This window comes from Myotis davidii, unplaced genomic scaffold (assembly GCF_000327345.1).
Source record: "Myotis davidii unplaced genomic scaffold, ASM32734v1 scaffold120, whole genome shotgun sequence".
Taxonomy (NCBI): domain Eukaryota; kingdom Metazoa; phylum Chordata; class Mammalia; order Chiroptera; family Vespertilionidae; genus Myotis; species Myotis davidii.
Genome location: NW_006294778.1, coordinates 920,915 through 930,670, shown reverse-complemented (window position 1 = coordinate 930,670; position 9,756 = coordinate 920,915). Strand labels below are relative to the sequence as shown.

The following is a 9,756-nucleotide window of genomic DNA, read 5'->3' as shown; positions in this document are numbered from 1 at the left end:
TTTCCCTTTTAAAAATCACCGTTCGGGGTGGCATACCCAAAAATCAGGTAAAATGCCATTTGGGGGCAATTAAATTATTTTCACAGGTGGTTTTGGCTATGGATGATTTTCACATTGTACTACAGCTTTGGAACCTAGAAGAGGAATAAGCCACAGCCTGGCAAGGCCCCAGGCCTCCTGGCATGTACTCCGTCTTGACAGATAATCAAGAAATCTCGGGTCTAGACAGGATGCTAGGGGCTCCCACGTGCTGCACGTCTGATGACAGGGCACAGAGGTAGACAGCTCCACCACCAGCACATTCCTCCTCGAATGACCTGCTGTCTGCTCCCCTCCAACTCTACCCATTGCCACTGGCTTTGCTCTCCCACCCTGCAGAAGAATTATAACTCCTCTTTCCTATGACGATCATTTGAATATTTGAAGCCTGGTATTAGGATGATTCTTTCTTACCATTATAGGGGTCAAGAAAAAGGTGGAGAACCTGCACTGTGCTTTTTAAAAATATATATATTTTTTAATTGATTTCAGAGAGGACGGGAGAGGGAGAAAGATACAGAGACATCAATGATGAGAGAGAATCATTGATTGGCTGCCTCCTGCCTGTTCCCCACTGGGGATCAAGCCGGAAACCAAAACCAGACATATGCCCTGACTGGGAATCAAACCTGGACCTCCTGGTTCACAGGTCAACGCTCAACCACTGAACCACTCCGGCTGGGCTGCGCTGTGCTTTTGGGTGATGACTGGATATTTTTTCTTTCTGGGTGGACATCTCTGCACATCCACGACAGTGACAGCCACCTCCCTAGGAGGCAGCTCCACAGTTGGGGTAAGTTCCACGTTTTGCTGGCTGTGGCCTGGAAACGTGCAGCTTCGTTGGGAAGACAAAGAACAGAGACCACATGTCGTGAAGCAAGTGCTCTTACAGACGGATGAGTTAGGTGCCAGGCACACGCAGGGAGAATGGGTGGACCTCAGCCCATCCACTGGGAGGGACTGCTGACCTGTGAGCTTGAACCTCATGAAACACAGGTTACATCGGAGGCCCTTCAAGGAGACTCAGGTCTCAGAGGCGGCTTGCCTACCACCCACTGTCATGTCCCAGACGCCTGCCAAAGGCCAGGTGTCCAGCAGCTAGCTGTCCAATGAGTCTTACTCTAACCCTTTGGCACTTCGAAGGGGCCTGAAGGTGAAAATAACTAAATCAAATGATCTCAAAGCTCTCAGATGAAGATTTTCAAAAAACTCATTAACAACAATACAACTTCAAACACCTAAGACCAGGAGTCGTGGTCCCCATCCCCTGTGGTCCCTCAGCTCCCTGAGTGACATGGAACAGGTCCCCTAACTTTCTGGGACCTCCCTTTTCTCAGTGATACACTGAGGGGCTTGGAAGGTTCCTTTTGGACCCAGGGTTCCCTAATCCTCTTTTGTCTCGTACAGGAAGCTGGATAACCCACAATAATCTGGCTGAACTCATCAGCCCTCCGATCAGTGCGTGATTTCCAGCAGAAAGAAGAGCACAAAGGAAGCAAAGGGAGATGAGATTCCAGCTCCAGCCCTTCCATTACCCTGCCATGTACCGCCAGCCCAGCACCTGCTCCTGCACCGGTTTAGATACCAGTCCCCACATTTACCAAGTGATGATCTCGGACAAGTCACTGAATCTCCTCCAGCCTTGTCATGCACATCTGGAGAGTCGGGCTAATCCCACCTAATCCCAGGGCTACTAGGAGGGAGAAGTCCACTAAAATGTGTTCAAGTGCCCAGCACCCACAGGACACGCTGCATGTCCCCCTTATTCATTCTTTACCCACCCAACCCACTTAATCAACAGACTCAGTTTCCAGAGGCTTCTTGCAGCCCAAAGCACAAGGCAGACAGAGCTACAGAGACTCTAAACGCCAGGCGGTCCCACTCCCTCCTCCCTCTGTGACTGACAAAGGAGGCTTGGAGAGGCTCGGTGACTTGCCCCAGGACCCGCAAGCTCTTCAGCAGCAAAGCCTGACCCAGAACACGGGGCGGCAGACCCCATCGGTCATAGGAGACACAGAGAGAACCTGTCCCTGAGGAAACTGGGAACTCCCCACTTATAACCAAATTCTGAAAAATACAATGAAACAGAACTTTATGTTTTTTGGAGGGCTGCAAGAGAGAAGTAGCATCATTGTTTGTCTCTGAGTTACCTGTGAAATAAAGGTCAGAGGTTCTTGCTAGCAGCAGCCTCCCCCAGTTCCTTGGCTCCCTGTGCCCCTCCCCACTCTGCTCCTGAAGTTTACCCCCTGGGGCAGACATGCTTGCACCAGGATCCTCTCTGGGGAGGTGAGAAGTCTCAGCCCAGAGCAATTGGTCCCCCACCCGTCAAACACAACCAACCAAACCGTCACACCTGCGCTGTCCATCATGCAAAAGGAACTCCTCTCCCAGGCCCTAACTGCTCCAGCGGGAGACAACTAGGAAGGTGCTCACATTCATGAAGGCACAGGATTACGCCAGGGTCAGGGACCGGAAGGCCCCTGCAAAGACATGATCAACGCCCCTGAGACCATTCAGGTGTTTCTGCAGGAAGCTCAGGACACAGTCTACCACGGTGGCTCTGCTGCGAGGGAGCACTGAAGGGGGAGCCCAGACAATGTAAGGAGGGGCCTGGGAGGCACTCCCTCCTGTTCCAGCAAAGCCCGCCTATCAGGGAGCATTTGACAGAGAGGACAAGAGCATGCCTGCTCATAGCTCCTGGCAGCACACTCCCAGCAGGCGGCTCCCAGAGCTCCGAGAGAGCCCTAGCCCAAGCCTCACCTGGTGCCGTGGAGCAAACAGACCCAGAGAGGGAGACCGTGGTGCCCAAGCTCCCACCGCATGCCTGGGCAGCCAGGGCATACAGCCAGCACCTGACCTTCCTTCTGGAGCTATTTCCTTCCAACTGCCCCCAGGCTCCCCTCTGCCAGGCCCCCTCCCTCCTCCCATACCCTGAGCTCACCTCCAGGTCTGAGGGTCCCGCCAGGTTAAACAGCGCTCAGAAGCAGGTGACAGATTAGCAACTCGTCCAGAAGGACCCCTGTAAGGCCGGAGCAGCCAGGCCCTGCCTGTCCCCAGTGGCAAGGGGAGACTGCAGTGCCCAACTTTGCAAGGGCTCTCTCTTCCCTGAGCGATCCTCCTCCTGCACCCCCTCCTCCCCCTCCCGGTCCTCCTCCGTAGTACTATGGAGACACGTGCTCTGCTTGGGGGGAGGCGAGGGAAGTGCAGCTGTGTATTGGAAGGAGAGAGGCAACAAATCTGCTGCCCTGTTACATACACTCACACCTAGCAGGCGAGGAATGGGGGAAAATAGCTCTGTCTGCTGCCACAGAATTATTAACCCCTGCACTCCAGCTCGGCTCCTCAGGCAGCTGAAGCCAGAGAAACAATACACTTAACCAATGGAGTGCCAGCCAGAGACATTACATCATCAGCCAGCACCGCCATTGGCTCATAATTCCTAGAACACCAGTCTGCTTCTAGGTGCTTAACCCTTTCACATTCGCCATAGCAGGGACTCTAAACCAGGGTTCCTGGACCTTGCTTTTATCAGGATCGTCTGGGGGTGCTTTCCAAACATACAGATCACGCAGATTCTTCAGGGGGAGCAGGATACCTGTATTTTAAATCGCGTGCAGAGTGTGGGGGACCACTGGTCTATGAAACTCTTCCTCTCCAACAGGTAAATGAGATAACGTTTTTCTGAGCCTGTATGAGGACCTCCAGGCCAGTACTTTACAGTATTATCTCACTGATTTCCTACACTGAGCAGCAGACGTTCTTGGCTTCGTTTCACAGGTATGAAAAGTAAGGTTCAGAGAGAATAAGTCCCTTGTTCATGGTTCTAGAAGCCAGGCTGTCTGCACCCTACCTGGCTACCCCATTCGAAGCTCCCACTTGAAATCAAACCCAGCCATTTTTTCCAACCTATTGCCTCCAGGGCTACAGGAAGTATAGACCCACTCAATGAACTGTAAAACGCCAGTGACCTGTGAAGAACTGGGGGGTGAAGAGAATGAATTCCCACAGGAGGGAGTCAGGGATCATGAACCCTCCGGGGAATCATTCTCTTTCTCAGACTCAATCCTTCTGCTGCAAATCTCAACTTAGCTGTCACTTTCTCTAGGAAGCATCCACTCACCCCCAAACCCAGGACAGATGCTCCTGTTCCAGGCTCCGACGGTCCCTGTAGCTGTTGGCTGCAGCTGCTTGTCTACCTGGTACACCCCACAAGGGTAGAGCCATTCCCACCTCCTCCACCAGCATCTGCCCAGAACAGTGCCTGCCACATGTGAGGACTCAACCAGAACTACAGGAGGCAGGTGGGAGGGAGAGTGGGGAGGGAGGGAAGGAAGGTAAGAGGAAGGGAGAGGGGACAGTGGAAGGATTCCAGGAGCACAACATCAGGACAGCAAGGCAGGAGGGAGGGAGGGAGGAAAGGTCTTTACTGAAGTCCGAAATGGCATCATGCTGAGATGGGAAAGGTAAAGGTCTGGAAGCCAGGGACCCCATATGAATGACTGACTGACCTTGGGCAAGTTCACTTTGGGGTCAACTGAAAATGAGGACCACAGCACCTTCCTCGTGAGTTTCAATGGAAGAATGAGCCAGGCTGGAATGTGCTCCTCTACATTCTCTCTCCCTCGGTCTCATGCATTTTGTTGGCTGGCTTCTGACTGCTGACAAGTCCCGCAGTTGTCTCTCCAGCCCAGACTCCACCCACCTCGGGTTCCATGTTGAGATCTTGAGCATCTCCAAGAAAGCATTTGAATTTTCTCCCCTAACTCCAACTTGCTCCTAACCCAGTCTCCTCCACTCTGTGACTGGTGCTCCCTTCCACCCAGTCTTTTTTTCTAATAATTGAGGTGACATTCATATAACATATAAGCAACCATTTTAAAGTTAATACATTCATAATGTGTGCAACACCACATCTATCTGATTCTAAACATTTTCATCACCCCAACAAGGGTAAGGGGAACCCACTTACCCTTTAAGCAGTTATGCACCCTTTATCCTTTCTCCCCAAGCCTGTGGCAAACCATGAAACACCAATCCATTTTCTGTCTCTACGGATTTACCTATTCTAGATATTCTATCTATAATAATAAAAGTGTAATATGTTAATTAGACCAGACATCCAAACGACCTTCCAGACATCCTTCTGGACGAAGCTGGGGCTGTGAGGGCCAAGGCAAGCCACCGTGGCTGCAAGGACCAAGCACCTGGCACAAATTTCGTGCATCGGGCCTCTAGTATATACATATAAAAGTCTAAGCAACCGAATGATCAAATGACTGGTTGACTGGTGACTGACCACCAGGGGAAAGACGCTCAATGCACAGGATGGGGCTCCCTCCTGTCTGGATTGGGCCTGTGGTTATTTTGCCGAAACCAGCTCTCCGACATCCCCCAAGGGGTCCCAGATTGCGAGAGGGCACAGGCCAGGCTGAGGGACCCCACTGGTGCACGAATCTGTTTAAATGGCCTCTAGTCCTATATAATAAAAGGCTAATATGTAAATCGTCTCCACAGGAGTTCAACCAACTGGGAGTTGAACTGCTCACTATGATGTGCACTGACCACCAGGGGGTGGCACAGAATGAAGGAAGGCCCTGGCCGGCAGCTAGAAGGCCCCAATTGGCCCTGATCGCTGGCCAGGCCTAGGGACCCTACTTGTGCACAAATTTCATGCACTGGGCCTCTAGTTTCATATAAAGGGAATCATACACTATGTGACCTTTTGTGACTGGCTTCTTTCATTTAGAACAGTGGTTCTCAACTTTCCTAATGCTGTGACCCTTTAATACAGTTCCTCATGTTGTGGTGACCCCCAACCATAAAATTATTTTCGTTGCTACTTCATAACTGTAATTTTGCTACTGTTATGAATCTTAATGTAAATATCTGATATGCAGGATGTATTTTCATTGTTACAAATTGAACATAATTAAAGCATAGTGATGAATCACAAAAACAATATGTAATTATATATGTGTTTTCCGATGGTCTTAGGCGACATCTGTGAAAGGGTCATTCGACCCCCAAAGGGGTTGTGACCCCCAGGTTGAGAACCACTGATTTAGAATGTTTTCGAGGTTCAGATGTAGCATGTATCAGCACTTCATTCCTTCTATGGCTAATATTCCATTGTGAGTTTGTACCACATTCTGTTTAATCCATTCATTTGTTGATGGACATTTGGCATCCATCCAATGTTAAACCAAAAGACAATCCTTGATCCTTCCCTTTACTCTGTACCTCAAGTCTAATGTACCAAGTCCTATACATTTGACATCCAAACTATAGCTCCAATCCTGCTTTTCTCCAATACCACTGCTATGGTGCAGCCAGGACACCAACATCTCTCTCTCTCCTAACTACAAATCTGTGACAAGATCCCATTCTTCTCTCTACTCCACTCTTCGCCTGGTAACTGTGTAAACCAGCTCATCCATTCACCTCTCCTCCATGGAGCTTCTCTCCCAGAAGCTCAACAGACAACAAACAAATACTATAATGCCAGGTCATTACTAAACTAAAATAATCCAAAGATTTTCCACTGCAGTGTGAGGAAAATCCAAGCTCAGCACGGCCTTCCAAGGCCCCATCTACTTCTCCAGACTCCTCTCAGGCTGCTCCCCAGTCACGCTGAACTCCAACCCTCCACCTCGTGGTCCTTGGGCAAGCTGTTCTCTCTGCCTCTTGGTCTTGCGCTGCTGCATCAATCTCGTCCCTCCGATCTCTGTAAATATCACTCCTCAGACTGACCTTCCCCAGTCACTCTGTTAAGCAGACTCACCATTCACCCACTTCAATCATTCAATAAACCTGTGCTAAGCATTGGGCTGGGCTCTTGGGATAAAGCCATGTCTGAACTCCTGGAGCCTTCAGACTAGTGGGGAGGACCAACAAATGATGGACAAGTGCCATAAAGGGAGGGTAAAAGGGAGGGACCTGCTTTACACAGGATGGTCCAAAAGGCCTTTCTGAGGAGGTTCGATGGAAACTGGGGGATGAGAGGGACTCAGCTGGGAAGAGGTCCTATTACTCCCTATCTCACCCTGGCTGTGCAATGCAATGTTGCATCCTTCATGGTTTGCTTTTGAAGAAGCAAAGCATTTCATGTCCGTCTCCCCTCATAGTATTTCCAGCACCTAGGATAGCACCCACCAGGTAGGAGGCACTCGATACTCATGGATTCAAGGGATAATCGGATAAAAATGAATGAGTTAGTAAATCCGCCAATGAAGTCACTTCAAGAAGCATAATAAATCATATCGTTTTGATATCTGTTGCTATTGATACTGATTTATTGCCAAAGGACTCCTCCTCTTCGGGGTTTTGGAAAACTGGGTTGCCGGTAAAATGAGAATAAAAGCACCTAACATGGAGGATTACTGGATCGCTGGAGAGAATGCACAGACAAAACAGGCACTCAGTAACAGGCAGCAGCAGTCACTGTGGCCAGTAGGACTAAAGGTTCTTTCTTTACAGAAGCTGCTGTAGTCAACTAAACGCCAAAATCCATTTTCAGACGCAGTCACGAAGTTAAAAGGTAAGAAAAATGAACTTTAAAAAATGCCTGCTCTGCACCAGGCACAGTGCAAAGCACTTCGTCACTTATCTCATTTACTTCCCAGCCCATCCTTCCAAAGGCCTGCCTGGGACAGCTCTCAGCCCCACCTGAGGCCACGTGCTCCTTACTCCCCCAGCTGCAGGCAATGCTGTTTCACAGCACACAGCTTGGATAGCTTGCACCCACTGGCTGGTCAACGTGGGGCTGCAAAGGCCTGGCCCCAGGGGTCAATGGATTCCGTCACAGATCAACACCCTCCCCTCCCCACCCCAGAGTAAGACCATCCCCCAAGAATCCCCTACACAGGAATCTCAGTCTCTTATTCTTTTTTTTTTTTTTTTTCAGAGAACTGGACCTATGGCAGGTGGGTATGATGCTCTCCTTTGAAATCAGAAAACTGAGGTTCAGAAAGGTTGATCATGTCCCCCGGGCACCCAGCTAAAGTGACTTTCTGGTCTGCCTGATTCCCCAGCAGACCTTGCTCGTTACTACTGCGTCTCTGTGAGACAGCAAGAGGAGCCAAGGAGAAGGAAAGGCCAGCAGGTAGGAAAACGGAAGCAGGGGTGCCCTTCACGCTCCTCCAGGGGCCACCCCTGATGACAGAGGCGAGGTCACAGCTTCCAGAAACAACATGAAAATGACCTGCAGAAGCAGGCATCACATGGACACCATCTCCCCGCCCAAATGAATCCCTGGCTAGAAGGCAGAGAGCGCGGCTCCTGGGCACATGGGGCTTCCTTAAGGGGCCAGAGTATTTGCAGCCACATCCCCAAGAGTAGCTACAACTAACCAGCTTTCTCCTGCTCCAGTCTCCATCGATTTTCCAGAGCTGCCACAGGGACTGGGTCACTGCACAATTTTCCCACTGCCCTCCCTCATTCCAGAACAAAATTCTACATAGTCTAAGCCCACTTTTTAAGGTCCGTGAATGCTTTTGCCCCCTGTGGTGTTGACAGCTAATTTCCTACCCCAAATAGGCCCCCATCTTACTTAGTTGTCTGACGCAGTATTATCTGGGTACTGAGCTTTCCACTTTCTTTCTCTTTGCACAAGAAAATCTATCTGGACTCCCTGCCATCCCATCCACGCCCAACACACAGCTTTCAGCCAGGAAAATCCTCCTGTTCCTCTAGTGCCCACGCAATAGTCACCTCCTCCGTGAAGCCTTCCTGGCTTGCTCACGGTCCTCCTCTACACCTCAGTTCCCTGTATTCCAGTGCGCTTATACCTGCTCCTCCTCTCGTCCTTCTTGGCCCCACGAGCTCCTCCAAAGCCCTTCTTCGCGCCGCCAGGGCTTACTTAGCACAGTGTCTGGCCCACAATAGGAGCCCAATAAATGCTCAATAAATACACGGGGCGCTTGGCAGGGAAGCAAGCGCTTTGAGAGGATTTTCCTGCGCCCCAGGATGACTAGGAACAGGAAATAGCATGGCAAATCTGACCCCGAACCCCAGGGCAACAGCCCAGAAGGTTCTAAAGACCTACGCGGAGCAGAGGGACCGGTCGCTGCGGTCCCCGACTCCCGGCAAGCTCTTCGCCGGGCCCTGGCGCGGGGTGCAGATCATGCGAGGAGCCGCTACGCAGAGCCGCTCTGGCTCTGCATTCCCCGCACATGGACCCGTCGATCCTAGGGCCGGACCGGGCAGCAGCAGCCGGGGAGGAAGCGTGGCGCGGCGGCTCTCGCCTCGCTCCGGGCCCAGCCGCGCGTCCGCATCCCGCGGGCTCAGAGCCGGAGCGCCCGCGGACGCCGCCAGTAGTCCCGGCTCGGGGGTGGGGGTTGGGGGACTCCCCGCTGCCAGACACCCTCCAAAGTCTACTTCGCTGCAGCGCTCTGCTTACCCGGGGAGCTGCCTGGAGCGCGGAGCCCGCGGGTGTCCTGGCCGCTGCCCCCGCCTGCGGGTCCTCTCCAGGTGCCTGCGCTCAGCCTCCGCACCCCTCGGCGCGGGAGCGTCTCCCCGCGGCGGGCCGGCCCCCCGCGCCGCGTAGCCCCATTGGCCCCGGCATCCAGGCCCCGCCCCCCGATAGCCCTGCCTCTCCGCACCCGGGCTCCTCCCCTCTCCGCGCAGGGGAAGTCGCTTCTAGCCTCAGTTTCCCCTGGCTCGGGCAGCCGGGTGAGGGAGTAATTCTCCATCCCAAGGGCATTTAGGCGCCCCCGGGGA

At 52.1% G+C, this 9,756-nt stretch overlaps 1 protein-coding gene across 2 annotated transcripts in view; it reads right to left on the bottom strand.

The window, feature by feature from the left end:
• The window catches only part of SYN3 (synapsin III), a 416,488-nt gene extending 406,935 nt beyond the window's left edge, over nt 1–9,553 (bottom strand). The window contains exon 1 of one of the 2 annotated variants that reach the window (XM_006769322.2): nt 9,437–9,553. The gene's annotated coding sequence lies outside the window, so the exon portion shown is untranslated. Of the gene's footprint in view, nt 1–2,980; nt 3,292–9,436 lie in introns of those variants that run through there. The other variant, XM_006769323.2, reaches the window with a different exon arrangement.
• Between the last annotated feature and the right edge of the window lie 203 nt (nt 9,554–9,756).